This window comes from Hesperophylax consimilis, chromosome 26, assembly GCF_061612785.1.
Source record: "Hesperophylax consimilis isolate HC1 chromosome 26, BYU_Hcon_1.0, whole genome shotgun sequence".
NCBI lineage: Eukaryota > Metazoa > Arthropoda > Insecta > Trichoptera > Limnephilidae > Hesperophylax > Hesperophylax consimilis.
The window spans coordinates 25,930,554-25,949,035 of record NC_142861.1 but is presented as its reverse complement, the minus strand read 5'-3'; the positions used below and the strand labels follow the sequence as shown (position 1 = coordinate 25,949,035).

Below are 18,482 nucleotides of genomic sequence, written 5' to 3'. Positions count from 1 at the left end.
TTATAAGGCTTGTATTTATTATATGAGTTAGGGGGTAAATTAGATATTGTTTCATTGTTTTTAATACGTTTACATCTATGTTGTCATAACCGGGTGTGGAACCCCCCCTTAAATCATCGATAATTTTTCCGACATCAGTTTCTGCTATTTTGTTGAAATTATTATATTGGTGTTGGGAAGCGTGGGGATTCTTTTTATTACTGTTGGGACATGTTTTGATGGCGTTAGCCAGATTTTTTCCGACATTTGCAAAATAGTTGTTTAGAATATTACAGCATTTTTTGGTGTCAAGTTGGACATTATACGTTTTTTTCCCATCTGAAATTTCGGATACACAACTGTTCTTTCTATTCTTATTTATTATTTCGTTTATTGTAGTCCATATTTTTTTATTATTGTTTTTAGCATCTAGAATTAATTGGGAGTAGTAGCTGTTTTTCGTTTTTCGAATTAAAGTTGTTAAGATGTTTTTATATTTTTTATAATAAGAAATAATTGATTTTTTGGCAGTCGGTTGATTAGCTAATTTGTAAAGTTTGTTTTTTTTTCTAACTGCTTTCACTAATCCGATAGTGATCCAGGGTTTTATTTTCTTTGTTTTAGAGTTTTGATGCAGATTTTTAATTTCAGAGGCATTTAAAATGTGTTCTGATAATTTTTTTTCAAATAATGATGCACATTGATTGGCGCACTTACTGTTTATTATTTCAGTCCATTTTTCGGTTATGAGTGATTTTTCTAATAGTTGGTAGTTTAATGTGGTTTTTGTGGTACTTGATTTAGGTAGGTTTTTGCGTGATGATCAGTTATATTTATCTTCCAGGTTGAGGATTTGATATTTTTTATATAATTCAGGTTTACATTACACCAAATATGGTCTAGACAAGATGGCGTTTGATTTGGTACTTCACGGGTATAGTTGTTGATGCACGATTTGAAGTTAAGATGAGTCATCATGTTCAAGAAGTTATTTTTTTCTATAGAATTATGGTTATTAGAAATATTTATGTTAAAGTCACCACATATAATCGTAAAAATCTTAGTTAAATTATTCAGGTATAGATAAAGTTCGTTTGTAAAATTCGTTATGTTTGATTTGTGTGTGCGGTATATTGTAATGAAAATATGAAAATATAATCTAAATACAATCTACAATATAAGATAAAACAATACATTTAATAATCTTGTGTGTTTGTGAGTGATGTGTGTTTATATTGGTTTTGTGTGTTACGTGTAGGTTTTTATTTTTATTTTATGCTATGACATTTTGGTAATATTGTTTTTTTTGTTCTTTAATCCATTTTGTAATTTTGTGTGTGAATTTATTTTTATTTTTCTCAATTTTTACAGTTTGCGTTTAGATGGTAGAATAAATAGAAATAAGACAAAAACTTCAAGGACTGTACCACGTGGCCTGAACAGGCCGCCGCATATGGCAAAAGGTCAGGTGGGTCTGCAATTCGGATACCAACTATCCGCTAAGAGGTCAGAATTACACCGGGATTTTCCAGATAATAACCGTGAAGTGATTTAAGGTCCATGAGTCGTGTTGGATTTAGCAGACAAGTATCACTAAACTAGCCGAATAGTATAATGCCATTACTTTTTACGTCCATTGACTTTTCCAGAATTCTGGTGGAAAAAGGACCAGCTATCCTGGCACTGTACGTGCAAATAGGGTGTTTGTCCCGTTATGTGCACATATAAGATATATGTACAACATATGACACGTTTATACACACTATTTGAGCACCTGCTTTTGCAATCTAAAACAAGATAGCCCACACCTCTTATATGGTCTGGCCAGGCCACATCGCCTATCCAAATAGGTTAAAGTACATTGCTCATCGGAAGGTTACGTAGTCCCTGAGAAAAGTTGTATATCGTCATTGTAGTATCTTCTATATATTTTGTGTCATTTTCACAAAAGACGATCATCGACCGCTTCTAAGTGAACACTCTCTGGGACTACGGTGTTTTGAAATTAACACAATTATGCCATAAACATATTTCTGGGCATCTCATGATGCCAACATCAGCTGTGAACGGGTGTTCCGCTCGTGTACTTCGAGTTTCACGCACGTGCTTATGCTGCTAGCTCCTTAGAGCAGGCTTTACTAAAATATCTGTAGAACAGACTCAGCATGCATACATTGCATCTGTGCATTATAGATGGTTGGTGTGTTAACAATGTATTGTCAATCAGACGGACCGCCCTCCTTTGCGCAGAATCAAGTGATTTTATTAAGTTTTGTGGGGCTCCAGCCCAGAGGTGGCTCTCAAATTCAATTGTTGAGCGAACTCGAGAAAAATTAATTCCTCCTCCTTCCATAATTATAAGAGAACATTGTGGCTTTTGAATGGAATAACCTACCGGAGGATTGCACCCTCCACGCGAGGCCTGGATTGGAATCCCATGCTTTTTTACAATCAGCGACTAACCGGTAGTGCGCATTATGAATTGAGTGACCATAGTCTCTGAATGTAATTATAACAAGTTGAATATGTACTAAGGTACTAAGATGAATTGGTATAAATATAACAAGAGGAATAGATACCTTACGAATTTCAAATATACATAGAAAAAACTAAGCGTACGGTAAAATAATATATTAAAAGTAAGTTGGTACTTTATCTTTTGTCTACATATTATGAAAAGATTATTTTCATAATTTTTAAATTGTCACAGTACAGTTTTAAATGTCGCACACTGTACGCACAAGGAGAAAATAAAATATTGTAATAGCTTTTTTTTATTAGACGATCTCATAAGAAGAAGACGTCAAAAGATTGAAACTTCATCAAAATAGGTTTTCTGAAAAATGAACGCCCTTTGACTGACACTCAGTCATAACAAAACCGTCGTATTTTTCTCCTTACAAATGATCTCATCTTTTATCGCAGCATCCGATTATTTGCTACGTGTTTTGATTGTAAACAGTCCGACTTTACGAGAGAATTGATCTCCCCTACCCCTCCCGAGACGATCCGGGAAGATGTATTATAAGATGTCATCTATGTCTGTTTTCCATAAGCATTTGACGAAACTTTTGAATTATCTTGTTTTTGGATCGGCCCCGATACGCTGATGAAGTGGCAAGGAGAAAACTTGAAAGAAGAGAAAAACAATTCTGTTAGATTTTCGTTGTTTTTGAACATTTGAACTGGGTCGGAATCCGGCATTGAACATATTAACCGATAGAAGTGTGCTATGGGCGTGGCTAAATTAGTTCCTTCTTACTTCTGGTCAGATTGGTCAAATATTTTTAAAGATCGGCATTCTTTTCTGAGCAAACAGTACATTATTTTTTATTGGCCTGTCTGGAGATCGGACACTGAAGATATTAACACATAGATTTGTTTTGTGAGTGTGACCGTGTGCCTGCCATAAGGTAATTTTTTCCAAATTCGATCAAATATTTTCAAGTTTAGAAATTCTTTCTTGAACAGAAAAATATTTTCACTGGCCTGTGTATGGCTTAGTAGTCTAATTGTCTCCAGTTTGTAATTGGTAGTAAAATCTTGCACTTCTATTTGTTACCTGTTCAGTGAGATCATGGCATTTTGATTTTAACATTTCGTTTTTACGAAGCTTAACGTTTATCGCATTTTGAAAACTCAATATTATCTATTTTTACAGCGAGAGGTATGGTAATTTTTGTGAAATGTAAAGTCAGCATAGACTGTGTTTGAATTCGGTTTTTCGTAAAAATATGAGAAGTAAAAATCCAAAAATTAAATATTTGAAAAGCGTGCCCCAATAAAACTTGCGGAATGTTTTTTTTACATAAAAAAACATTAAATTATAACCGATAACATAGGAAATTGAAGTATTGTGTTTTGTGATAACAATAATATTTGCTCTTATATAATAATTTCGCAATGAGATTGATTTTTTAACACTTTGCAAAATTCACATAATATAAATATGTGTTTTTGTGGCAACATGACTATTTCGTACCGACAGTTAGTACTTGAAATGGACTGTATTTTAAAGAGAAAAAAGTTCAAGCAATCGTGTTTATTTATCACATTACTAGGAGTGAGGAAATTATGGTCTTTATCTGCGGATAATTTGCATATGGTTGTTTTTTTCACAGTTCAACTGGTTTCTGAAGATTTCGTAGGCACTCATAGTTCATAGATGTATATCATATAAGCACCATAAGATATTATTTCATTTATTTAACTTGGGAATGATAATTGACTAATACGACGAGAATTCGAACATAAAACAATTAACGCTTGCGTCAGTTTTTTTTTTTTTTTCTTCTTTCTTCTAAGACAAGACTTTTAGGAAAGGAACAAAAACAAGGGAAAGGGCAATTTGAGTAGGAACTGGGATTTGGAATAATCATAAAACTGTTTCAATATTAAACAATGCAAATGAGCTCTGTGTAAGAGTGATAAATTCGTTGAGTCTGATCTGGCCAAAATGTGAGTTCTTTCACGTATATTAAGAGCCATGGTTTTATGTTATTGAAGTGGTTGAGATATAATATTGTTTATTTTGCATTTTAAAGTTTTGCATCAAGAAAATTATATTTAACTAAAGTGTGTTGGAACTTGAGCTTTTATTGTTTATATACTCTCTCTGGTTGTTTACAGGTGGAAAAAATATAATAAGCCGTGTATGTTGATTGAGGTACTAGTACATATTGAATCATTTGGAGGGTTAGAAATAAGCCGACATAGATCAGCGGTTTCAGAGCACCTGACTGGACATCAGAAGATACGGGTTCAATTCCCGTTGGCGGCATTTATTTTTACTCGGGAAATATTTTCAATTTGTATTAGTATTTCGGATGACTAATTATTGCTTATAATTATTTTTTATCCTTTATGCTATGCATAAAACCTTGTCTTATAAACATTAGTTTATCACTAAAAAAAATAATTGTAAGTTACAGTAAAAATTAATAAGATATTAGAATTTTATGATGTGTGAAGCTTACAGAAAATTTAAAGAAAAATATTTGCCTCAATATAGTTGCATTTCAAAAAATGAAATTTATCTTAAGGTTAGTAAACTTATATTACGACATGTATCCGCATCTGTCAAAGATTTAAACAAACGAAATACGCATTTAAAATAAATAATTATTAATCAATTAAATAATTTAAATACCGACATTATCGCTTGTCTGGTATAATTTGTAATTATAAGTTCTAATTTTGAAAATAAAATTTTAATTGAACATGATTAAATTCACGCACTAAGCAGGAATAAAGTTTCAAATCGCGCACCGACAACCGAAATTAGTATATTTGATAATACTATTAACGAACTACTCATTTGCTGAAATATGTCTTTGTTATAAAAGTTGATGTTGAAACGAAGCAAAACACAAAGAAGCGGGTCACATTTCTTTTTTAATTCTCATATTTTTTTATTCCTGGAAAACGCAACGCAGAACGTAGTTCCATGAAATGTGAAACATTTATCAAGTGGAAGGCTAAAGTGTATTTAATTTCCTCACAAAAGGTTTATGGGCAGCCGAGTTAAGGCTGTTTTTATACATTTTGAAGATAAAAAGTTAATTATCTCCTTAACAATACTCGCCCGGGTTTGTTAATTGGAGCTTAAAATATTAATTCCGCAGAAATAACGATGAAATAAAAGGGTTCAAAAAAATAATGAGGATTCAGATGCTGTTCGTTTGAGAAAGAAATATAAAAAACTAGGTACCTGATATCATTGCAAGAAATTCATTTTACTCTTGGTAAATGTTGCTTACTTACTTTTTATCCAAAATATGATATTTTCACTGTTTTTTTTTACTTTCGACAAAAAATAAGATAATGAAGGCATTTTTATTTTTCATTTTTACGTTGACGAATAAATTTTCTACAATGATTTAAAATGTGCCATTTTTGATATACTGCCAAAGCGCATGCTCGTTTTAGTCCGTGAATTCGGCGGCGTTGACGTCGCGCCGGGCAACGCTTGTAACAGCCGTCTTACTAGACATTGGCGTATTCTATGCCATAATTACGATGTAGCTAGTTGGAACCGTTTTGGAATGTGTGATTTTTCAAATCGATAATAAAGAATTAAAATTTCACATTTTTGGTACAATGATCAGAATTTGAAAAATAAACTACAAATTTTCCATATATTTTTAACGGTATTTTGTGAAAATACCCTGTCGATATTTTTTTTGGTCAGGTCTAGAAAATTATCGATGATTTGTCATTTATTTTTTAAATATGTCAACATCATGTCGTCTAGACATTATTCATGAAATTACACTGGTGTGCAGGATGATTCAAAGGATCATCGCTTGCTATTTCTTAACGGTAATTCAAACGCCCGCCCCATTACTCGATGAATTCGATGAAGCGCCGTTTTGAACTTACGACTTTTAATGATCATAAACGTTGTAATGATCTTACACTGTTTAAAGCGAAGCTTAATGCTAAATCACTATTTTGATTAATCTTTATAACGAATCGGTGTACATAATGAATAAATGAAAATATGTTTTAGATAAATTAAAGGTTTTCCTATCGTTTCGCTTGAGTAGAATACAAATAAAATAATAAATTACTCAATAAAAAATAAAAATGAAAACTTCTAAAAAAAATGTTTTTTCAATATAAATGTATGAACGCGTAAAGGAAACAACTTTTAAAAATACAGTATTATAGCTAAATTATCTCTGACAGTTTCAATTGATTAACTTTTTTGCTTTCTTATAAAATTATATACAAAAAATGGGTGTGTCAAGCCTACGCAAGACAGAAGTGAAACTTCTAGTATTCTTCTCTCTCTCTCTTTTCATTTCATTCTCTCTTTTTTTCTGTCTATTGACATATTTATAAGTAGCATGTGATAAAAAAAATTAAAAGTTATAAAAAAAGAAAAAAAAAATTAGTTAAAGCGGGGATCGAACCTCGGTTCTTCACGACCACAGTCGTGCGCTCTGCCTGTAGACAGCGAAGATGAGTTAGGAGAGTGAGTTAAACTAGGTATATAATATTTACACCTTGCTAATGTTTTCAGTATTATTAGGGCTTTTTTATACTAATTTTCATATATTTATTGGCAGGTAGAGTAGAAATTAATATTGTTTAGCGTTTGCCAACGACCATACCATGTTGAACACACCGGTTCTCGTCCGATCACCGAAGTTAAGCAACATTGGGCGCGGTCAGTACTTGGATGGGTGACCGCTTGGGAACACCGCGTGCCGTTGGCCTATTTTTTATTTTAATTTCATGTTTTTTTTATTTTTTTATCATTACTATAATTAATAATATCATAAAATTCTTTAACTTTTCAAGTATGCTACAGGCCTAAAATATTACTTAGTGGATTGATATTATGGTCAACCATTGAAAAAAAAAATTCCTACAAACTTATTAATGTAATTACGATCTTTTTCAAGCGCGTATGTAATGATTATTTTTATCAACCTCGCACACACCTTGCTAATTTTTTCAATATTATTAGGGCTTTTTTATACTAATTTTCATATATTTATTGGCAGGTAGAATAGAAATTAATATTGTTTAACTTTTGCCAACGACCATACCATTTTGAACACACCGGTTCTCGTCCGATCACCGAAGTTAAGCAACATTGGGCGCGGTCAGTACTTGGATGGGTGACCGCTTGGGAACACCGCGTGCCGTTGGCCCATTTTTTATTTTAATTTTATGTTTTTTTTCATTTTTTTATCGTTAACATCATAAAAAATTTTATATCATTCTTTAACTTTTCAATTATGCTACAGGCCTAAAATATTACTTAGTGGATTGATATTATGGTCAACCATTAAAAAAAAAAAATTCCTTAAAAACAAAAAAATAATATTCCATGGCCGAGAATCGAACTCGGATCAACTGCTTCGAAAGCAACTATGCTGACCATTACACCACCAACGCCAGTTGTCGAGATGAGCTAAGAAGCATTTATATTTTACTTCAAAACTTTTACTACATCAAATGAACTTTAATCGGTCCCGCATTTTCGTTTCGGTCATGAGTTGGTTTTACTCCTCGAAATTGCATGACGCGCGTAAAGAAGTTTCACTTCAATAAATAAATACCAGTTTTGTTCTTGAAATCAAGCGTTTCTAGACTACGTTTAATGCATATTACCTACAATATAAGGTATATCAAGAATATACACATTTTTTGCTTAGAGCTTTCTCTTAAGCGTTGACCAATTTGTGATAAGAATAACGATCGTGGTGTTATGACTGTCAGCTGACAATAATTTGATGAAAAACTGAAAGAGACCTAAAATTATAACGGGGATTGTTAAATTTGGATTTGGTTACGCTGAAGATCTTTTTGTGCTCATTTTGCAAATTTGACCTTCAGAACAAGAATAAAACGACTATTTTTACAAAATTTTGATAAACCACCTCCCTCCCACTTTTCCAAAGCTTTAAAGCAGAATCGTGATACTTCTCGATTCAATTTTTAACACATGAAGTTCAAAATAAGAGGAAAATTACTCTCTATCTGATTTCGAAAAAGTCCGCATAAAGCCCGGGCAACTTCATGAATTTCAGCTAGTAATAATATAATTTAAAAATAATGTTATGTTGCCGTGTAAGCGTATTAAGTAAGAACATAATAGTAATTCATTGTAAAGTATACAGGAACATTAGTTCTGAAAATGGGCATGAGAGATAGAAATCGTTTCATTTCGATAGAAAACCCAACAACAAAAATGAGCTAAGCACTTTCCTTTGCTCAATAAATCCTTCCCATTGAGTTTAATTTCTTCTTTGTTAATCTCTGAAACTTTTTCTAACTAAATACATTTGGGGAAACCTTTCAGAAGTTTTTTACGCTAAGAAGGTAACTTCATAATGTTTTTTTTCTGTGACCGACGAAACTACTCTAATGTGAATATTTCAGATAAGGATGGTAATTTATACGGAGTAATGTTGTTAACTCTGTCTTGAATCGCATTCAGGATCAGTACTTCTCAATAAATTGATTGCCAACATTATGTATCACATTTATAAAATCTAAGAAAATTTTATGACCCTGCGACCCGTGATCTGCCAGAGTGGTAAGGATCATCCTCTACGGATCCAAGGGTCGAGGGTTTGATACAAAATGGGTTTAAATAAATCCAACATGGGAAAATGTATTATTACACATAAAGGATGTCCGGCAAGTGATGAATAACCTTTCAACTGTTGATGGGTACCAAGAGCATTTCGAAAATTGAATTCAAGTTCCGCGGTTTACGAGTTAATTCTACTTTTTACCATAGTCACAAATGAAGGAGCATTCTCGGGGTTTCTTTATTTTTCAATAATTTATTAAGTATTTTTCAATAATGGGGTATTTTTCCGAACTATGAATGCCATTAATAATGTGTAGAAGACTTAAAGTACATTTTTCATATTATGATTATCGTGTAAAAATATTTTAATTTCATTAATAATTATTCATTTGAAAAACGATCAGAAACTGCACATTCCGAAACGGTTCCAATTGGATACAATGTAATTATGACGTAGAAACCGCCACTGGCTGGTGTGACGGCTGTCACCAACGTCGCCCGGTGTGACGTGAACGCCGCCGAATTAAAACGAACATTTCGTCATAGTGACAAATCGAAAGTGGCACAAGTTAAACCATTGTAGAAAATATATTCGTCAACATAAAAAAAAACAAAACTTCATTATCATATTTTTTTTTAGAGAAAAAAAAACAGTAAAAATACTTTATAATACCTACTTATTTGATCAAGTTTGCTATAAGTTTTAGATCTCGTTGTGTAACAGAAATAAAATCATTAGTGTTATTATTTATAATATTTTGAATATGAATTTAAGATTTGTTTTAAAATAAGTATGCAGATCTGATGACCAAACACGTCTAAAGCCATTTCAAGTATCATTCCGATTCTGAATGTTTGCCCTTCACCAGGGCGATACCGAAATCATACCACTCTGAAACGTACAACAAATATACTACATAGTTAAAATATTCTTGCGCCCGCCCGGATTTAAGCCTCCGGAATCGTAGGCAAGGATCGTAACCCCTCGACCACGGAGACCGTCATAATATTAGACCATAGAAATTGCTCCTTTTAACCCCGTACCGCCCTTCATACCGTTATCTCAGCATATTCTTAAATCATTGTATCGTTAAACTTAATTAAGAGTTGAAACGATTAACCTCGAGATGACCTCTCCATTTTACGGGCGATTCACAGCGCCGAAAGACTTGAAACTGATTTACATTTCCAACAAGATTTTAAAATTAATTTATTGGCCAACATAAACTCAATAATTGCTGTCATTATTGGCAAAAGGCGACCAATTTCATTACGTCTTTAATAAAGTTTAAATATTTACTGCTGATTTTACGATAATGTGACCTGAACACCTCTCTGCGGTCATAAATATTATACCGAGGAAAATTTTCGCTCTTTGATTTTGGCATTTTAATTATTATTGAAACAAAATATTTACAAATGGAGGCTATTTTTTGACAGTTTTTTGTAAGTATACAAAATAGATTTTACACATTCTGGAGTAGGACCGTTTTTGAAAAACGATCGTTTAAAATAAGCGGTCTATTACTATTTATTTGCATCATAAACGATCGAGGGGTAAGGCTCTCGAATAGCAATCTGGAAGTCACGGGCTCAAGTCTCAGCGTGCAAAAGTAAATTTTACTTAATTGATTTGCGTTATTTCACAATTTTTTAATTTAAAATAATAAAAGGTATTTTTCCGGCACGCTCGTGAGTGATATATACTCTCAGTATCACCCTGGTGTAAGACCAACATTCAGAAATGAAATGTTGCTTAAAAAGGCTGTATTTAGTGACAAGATCTGAATAGCCAGATACTTCACCACCTCCTTCTTTCCCTTTTCCTTCCCCTCCCCACCACCTTCAGCCTCATAAAATACAACAAGTGTGGTTACCTGTAGTCTCACTGGCGCCAGAAGACTTTTGTGCGGAATTCACATAAAAAATTTTTTTTTAGTACCTACAAAAACTATAATAATTATCATATACTATCTAAGTTTAACTATATTCGAAACTAGATGTGGGTATCAAGAAATATTTATTTTAAGATATATATTGGTGGTGCGCAAATCTTTCGCTCGCACTTGTGCTGAGATGCGGAGTGCTGTAAAGAGCTTAACAAAATAAGAAATGAATTGAATTTGCCTTATATTGTTTACAGGAGAGGAATGATTGGGAACCGCTGGTTCCTTTTGCACAGATAAGTTCAAATATAATTAAGGCAATTCCTTTTGACAATTTGTTCACATAACATAAAACAGTTATGTTTACTGAAGCGGGTTAAATGTTTCACTTGATGATGTGATATTCTAAAAAATCACAGCTGAGTTTAACATTTGCGGGTATTCACAAAATGACACGACAATTCTTCGCGGTGACCAAAATGCAACGAATAATTTTACCTCGTTATTTTGGCCAAGATTAGCAGGAAAGGGGTCAAGGGGCAAAGTGGGGATGAAAGGTACACATTTAAGGCAATTCAATGAAAACCTCAAGCGCAACCATATATGATTTATTAGATTCAAGATAATTAATAATTAGTGTTTCTTTCGGCACTCAGCGAACATAAAATGATAAAGACCATGAAATTACAATTAATGAATATACCTGCAAACGTTGAAAAGTTGGATGCAAACCCCTGTTGAACGATGGCCGTTCAAAAGTGCCTAGAAAATTGGTAATAGTAGTTTTGTTTTTTTCTGGAAAATGTGTTATTTTCTTCTGGCAAAAAACACAATTAGAAGCCGGCATAGAAATAGTAAATGTATGATTTCAAAATATCAGTTTGTTGAAATACCTGGCATAATCCGAAAATTTACCGTTTTGGATGTACCAATTTATAGTCGTTCAAAATTCATAATATTTATTATTGTGGTAAAGCGAGTAAGGCTAATCACTGAATATATAGAACGATAGAGGTGCGTTGTGGGGGATCTGTGTACCTTAAGTAAGCACAAGTTTTCCTTAATACTTGTGAAATTGATCGTATATTCTCAAACATAGAAATTCGTCCTGAATACATTTAATGAACAGGTCTAGTTCTTTATCGGTGTAGTTCTAGGAAATATCGTTTGCTGCAAACCTACCCAAGCCACACGAGAATATAGATTGTATAAAATATTGCAGCAATACGCACGTGGTACGCATTGCATACTTTTAATTTTAACATAATATTGTTCAAGGTGAATGTAAAAATGTGTCCAATTGAAAGGTCCATAGTAAAAGGATTATGGTACACGGGTTTATCTACAAAATGAGATCCACAAAATACCGTGTTCAGACACAGTGTTCGCCAACAATACAGACTACGATGTTTCTATGTAACCTGATTTTATTTGTCATCCAAAAAATACACACCATATATTGTATGATTGTACTATAACTGTACCGAAGCTTGTTAAGGGAAAAATACAAAGTAACCTGGGTCTTGAATACAATGAATATTCATTCCTAGATGGATATGGTTGCGCGGAAATACAGTAGTTTTGACGAATGATTAAAAAGTATCAAATGATATGTGATACAACACAATTAAATTATTACAATGCTCATTCCAAAGGGTCGCCTCAAAGATATTAGAAGAACTCTAATATCTTTGGGTCGCCCTGTTCAGGGCGGTGCCCAATTAATTACAATGCTCATTCGCTCATTCCAAAAGTTGTTCAGGGCCGTGCCCAATTAATTACAATGCTCATTCGCTCATTCCAAAGGTTGTTCAGGGCCGTGCCCAATTAATTACAATGCTCATTCGCTCATTCCAAAGGTTGTTCAGGACCGTGCCCAATTAATAACAATGCTCATTCGCTCATTTCAAAGGTTGTTCAGGGCCGTGCCCAATTAATTTCAATGCTCATTCGCTCATTCCAAAGGTTGTTCAAGGCTGTGCCCAATTAATTACAATGCTCATTCGCTTATTTCAAAGGTTGTTCAGGGTAGTGCCTAATGAAGAGTTATTATACTTTCCCCTTTGAAGTTACTATATAACAATAGGATCTAGTTTTTTAGTATGTTGCAATACAGTTTTTCCGAAGAATCAATACTATTTTTATCGCAATTTTGTATCGGATATTTTAAGAAATATTGAAAAAATCATCAAGTTTTTTTGGCAAAAAATTATATTTCTATTATCCTGATCTCTTGATAAAAACAAAGTTACTAAAAAAATGTAGATCCAAAAATTTCAGATCGATAACCCTGAAATATTTTTCTATTTATGATAGGTACCTACTCTCAGTATCGTATTGGTGAAAGATTCCTTTCGGCTGCGCAAATATTAAGTTGAGGTAGGTATCTTGATTCTAGAAGAGTTCTTCAATGAAAATATCATGTTCTTCTTTTAAGGCCCCGTAGTATGCGTACAAAGATAGTTCGAAAGGTAGATATTTAAATACAAATATTACAGGAAGCACGCCAATATTAAAAAAAAACGATAATAATTGATCGAAGAACGAAACGGTGAAAATGTTTTAATAAAACAAGACTCGTTTGAAATATATCAAAAATCTATCGAAAAATTATGTAGTTTCATTTAAAGATACACAATGAATTTTTTCACACATATAACATATTAAATAACGGGAAAAACGTGTTTTTAATAATTTTCGGAGCTTACCTAGCAATTTTTTTCTATCGAAGTAATTTCATATTATAATTACGGTTTTAGCATTACAAATGTATGGATATTATCTTCAAAAATAACTTTTTTTTGATCCGTAAAAATTTTACAGTTAAATAGATATACTCGTATGTTATAAATAGTTGAAATTAAGAATGCGGGGGCTTAAGGCGAAGCTTAATGCCAAATCACTATTTAGATTAATCTTTGTAACGAATTGGGGTACATTATGAATACCAAAAAATATTTTTATTTTTATTTTATTTTTATTTTTATTATTTTAATATACATCATATGGGTTACATTAATACATACATATTTTGCAAAAAAAATATTAAGGTTCATAATTGGTCATGTATACCTTATCAGAAAAGAGGAGCTCTTGTGCCTGATAAGGGAGCCACGATTCTTACTTAGATTCATAATTCATAATGAGATATAATAATAATAATATAATAATATATATTATAATAGTAATTTTATTTTTATTTTTGTATGCTTTAGATAAATTAAAAGTTTTCCCATCGCTTCGCTTGAGTAGAATACAAATAAAAAAACAAATTATCAATAAAAATAAATTATCATTAAAAAATATAAATGCAAACTACTAAAAAATATTTTTTTCAATAGAAATGTATGAACGCATAAAGGAAACAACTTTTTAAAAATACAGTATTATAGTTAATTTATCTGTGACAGTTTCAATTGATTAAATTTTTCGCTTTCTTATAAAATTATTTACAAAATAAATAAAAACCAGTTTTTTGCTTGAAATCGAACGTTTCTTGACTCCGTTTGACAAGCGATATTAATGCCTATTACCTACGATATTAGGTATACCAAGAATATACACATTTTTGGCTTGTAGCTTCCTCTTAACGTAGTTTATTGATAATGTACTGATTATTATTATATTATTTGTTTATCGAACATCATATCATACCACAAGATTAAGTTGTTGCCACCCACTGTGTCGATAGCTTGAAATAAACACCTGCAAGTTTGATGACCCCCTTTTTCCAAATCGTAATATTTACCAGTTGAAAAATGCATCAATCTGTTACCAGGCGGCAAAAAAGACTAAAACAGTTCGATAACCCTATTTTCTTAAACGATATTAAAAATATCAACAAAGCCAGTCGCCCGGCGAAATATTATTCGCACATAAAAACACCTGCTTCTGGAACGGCAAACAAGTTGTTGTGATGATATTGACGTCACAAGAAAGCTTGTAAGAGAAATTATAAATAGCAAAAAAACAACACAATATGGGGCATTCAAGTTTCTAAAATTACCACGAGTGGACCGAACACCTCCAGTTACAACGCGATCTGTTAATTATAATTTAAAATTATAAATTCCTGAGTGTCTACTGAAATCTGTAGTCGCTTCTGTTCCTCCATCACAGCACAATCATTTTAAAGATTACAACTATATGCAACGAGCTGTTTATGGCCGGCACTCTATCAGCCGAGCCAGATGCATCTGTCATCATTACAATAATGGGGCGTCTCCTTGTGCCGGCCTTTATTATCAAATGACCATGCCGCCACTGAATTCCTGCGACTGAACTGCCCACTACCGCTGATCACCTAGAGGCTGGCCAATCCCTGCTGCATTAATGCTGACAACCTAGAGGCTGATGAATTCTTCCTGTCTACCGACTGAACTACCCACTGCCGCTGATCACCTAGAGGCTAGCCAATCCCTGCTGCATTGATGCTGACAACCTAGAGACCGGCTAATTCTTCCTGGCTACCGACTGAATTAGCCATTGATGCTGAAAACCTAGAAGCCGGCCAATTTTTCCTGGCTACCAACTGAATAATCCATGGATGCTGAAAACCTAGAAGCTGGCCAATTCTTCCTGGCTACCGACTGAATTAGTCATTGATCCTGACAACTTAGAGGCCGGCCAATTTTTCCTGGCTACCAAGTGAATTAACCATTCATGCTGACAACCTAAAAGCTGGCCAATTCTTCCTGGCTACCAACTGAATAATCCATGGATGCTGATAACTTAGAAGCCGGCTAATTCTTCCTGGCTACCGACTGAATTAGCCATTGATCCTGGCAACTTAGAGGCCGGCCAATTCTTCCTGGCAACCAACTGAATTAGCCATTGATCCTGGCAACTTAGAGGCCGGCCAATTCTTCGTGGCTACCAACTGAATTAACCATTCATGCTGACAAGCTAGAGGCTGGCCAATTCTTCCTGGCTACCGACTGAATTAGCCATTGATCCTGGCAACTTAGAGGCCGGCCAATTCTTCCTGGCTACCGACTGAATTAGCCATTGATGACCTAGAGGCTGGCCGATTCCTGCTGGCTACTAATTGAACTGGCCACTGCTGCAACAGTCGCCTACGCCATTTGCTGTTTTTTATGGCGCGATGATGCACAATTTGCTCCAATCTGAAATTATCGCTGAAAAAATTCCGATTGTCTCAGTTTTCTATCTGTGTATTAAAACCCAGTTGTATTGAAATACATATAACTATTTCTTGTGAATTGGGTTGGCTGTAAAAAATAGAAAGTACCTATAAGCTACACCCCTTTGTACGTTCTATATACCAGTACAATACTTGTAATTAAAATGTGAATTTTGATTTCAATTGTCTTTCTTTTATGATGGTTTGGATAGAACATCTCACGGTGTTTTACCTTAATCATTACCCAGGTTAAGTACTGATGTGTGCCAGTGCTTATTATTTACAGTCTTTTCTTGTGCAGGCAAACACGTCCCGTACAATTTGTATTAGTATTATTGCGGACTAACTTTTAACATGGATGATAATGGTTTGGAATAAAAAGAAACCGAGTGAGATCGCGCTACTGTATGAGAAGGATCTTCTATTGTCGTCTCACTCTGCACTACGTAAATTAATTAGCGTCTTTCTATCCGAATCAAATGTGTTTGGTGATCAGAAATGATATATCCAGATACTTTCAAATCATTTTCCCCACCTTCTTCCCAACTCACCTCATAACCCACCCCAATTAAGCCCTTGTACGAAAAACAGCGTTATTGAAATAACTCTTTTTTAGTATCTCCATTAAAATTAGCGCGCTCTTGATACAAGTCGGCCGTTATTTAATTAAAATTGATGGTTTTTAATTGAATTGAATGAATAATATATCATTTAATAGTGATTTTTTTTCTGTAATATAAGTTAACTTGTTAGTATATAAGTAATATGTCTGGAATTTGTAATATTGAAATATTATGGAAATTTTTTATAAAAAAACGAAATCATTTCGATACATGAAATGATGGCGTTTTTGTCTTTTTCTTTTACGTGTATTGTACTGTACTTACGAATGAATTCATTAAAATACGTGAAAAGCTTTTTTAATTAAAATACATTATAACATAAACATTTATTTAATTTTCAATTTGTATACGCTCACTACATTCATATAAAATGTTTATCTTTTTTTTCTGTTTTATTTATTTATTTTTTTTATAATATAATATTGATAGCATTTTATGATTTTGACTGTCCAACCAGGAAGGATTCCCGTTTCAAGACAGTAAAATTTACAGGTTTCAAGTTATTCTAGACGAATACAGGATTTAAGACTAGCTAAAATAAGTATGTTAAAACGAAGATACATAAAAAGATACATAAAAAAGATACAAAGAGGCGTTCGTGATTTAGAATTACATTTTTTAGTATCATTTCGGAATCAGTCCTGCCTAGACCCAACAACCATTTTGTAACTCTTGGACCGAAGGATTTTTTTGATTGTTTTGCCTTATAAGTGCTCAAATGTAGATCCATAATCCCACTGATAACCTATTATAATAAAGTACTAGTAATCCTTGACGAACCAAAGCATTTATTAAATATCTCGATCTCTAGTATTTCCATACTTAGAAGATTATACAGCACACCGGTACATTACACACTCTCACACTCCAAATGAGTGAGAGACACCACGTTTTTAATAAACGCCTAAATTTTTGCGATATTTGTTTTGTAATAATGTCGGCACCAGCAAATATAATATCACATCCTTCTGAATAAAAGTCTTTTAGGCCTGCAGAAGGTCCGGCAGAGCCTCTACCTGTATTATTATTTGTTTAGGGCCGCGACGGTTAATCCGGCCTACACACAGCCCGAATAAGGACGGTCGTATATTTTTCTTGGTCCATTTGCAACGGTAAATGCGGCAGGCGAATAATCCTGATAATCCGCCCCCTCCCTATAAAATAGAATTATGCACAGGAGACTAGGCCTAGGGATGTGAATTCTGGATGTATGGTTTTCAAGGTTATTTAATATTATTATTTAAATGGAAGCAGGGAAAGGACCTAGATATTTGGAAGTCGCACCTCGTTCCAGCGATTAAAATAACGATTGTATAAAATATTATGTTTCTGGTCGCAAGTTGTATGCAAATCAGTTTATGGTGTGGACTGTAATTAATATTTTAAACTTTTCAAATTGATACAACTACTTGGGATAGCTCGTTAACATTTAGTTATAATAGGGAAGGAAGTCTGCCGTACCCTTAAACATGTCATAATACGAATCGATATTATGACCACTGCACAAGGTTTCCGTAATAGATTCAATATTACACACCCAGAAGGTCCCTTAACGTGTACACTGCACTGGCTTTCTCAACAGAGAGACGAGGTTTAAATAAGTTTTTGCAATTGTCATTGATGTAGGTACTCTACACTGTCAGAAAGGGATAGGTAATTGGGTAACAGGTTGGGGGAATAATACATTGGAGGGACCCACCCTTTCCCGACGGCTGTGTGAGGAAACTGATTGTTTAACCTCCTTAGCCGCACACGTCAGGACTCTAATTTTTTTGTAAAAAGAAGCTAAATTTATT

The 18,482-nt window shown here is 33.4% G+C and overlaps 1 protein-coding gene and 2 non-coding genes across 3 annotated transcripts in view; all 3 read left to right on the top strand.

Moving 5' to 3' along the window:
- Positions 1 to 18,482, top strand: part of Nlg3 (Neuroligin 3) — a 725,436-nt gene that overhangs the window by 191,541 nt on the left and 515,413 nt on the right. The gene's annotated exons all lie outside the window — the stretch shown is intronic.
- On the top strand, positions 7,084 to 7,202 carry LOC149411358 (5S ribosomal RNA). The gene has a single exon (XR_016304943.1). It is a non-coding gene; the product is annotated as a 5S ribosomal RNA (ribosomal RNA).
- Positions 7,525 to 7,643, top strand: LOC149411357 (5S ribosomal RNA). Its single transcript, XR_016304913.1, has one exon. It is a non-coding gene; the product is annotated as a 5S ribosomal RNA (ribosomal RNA).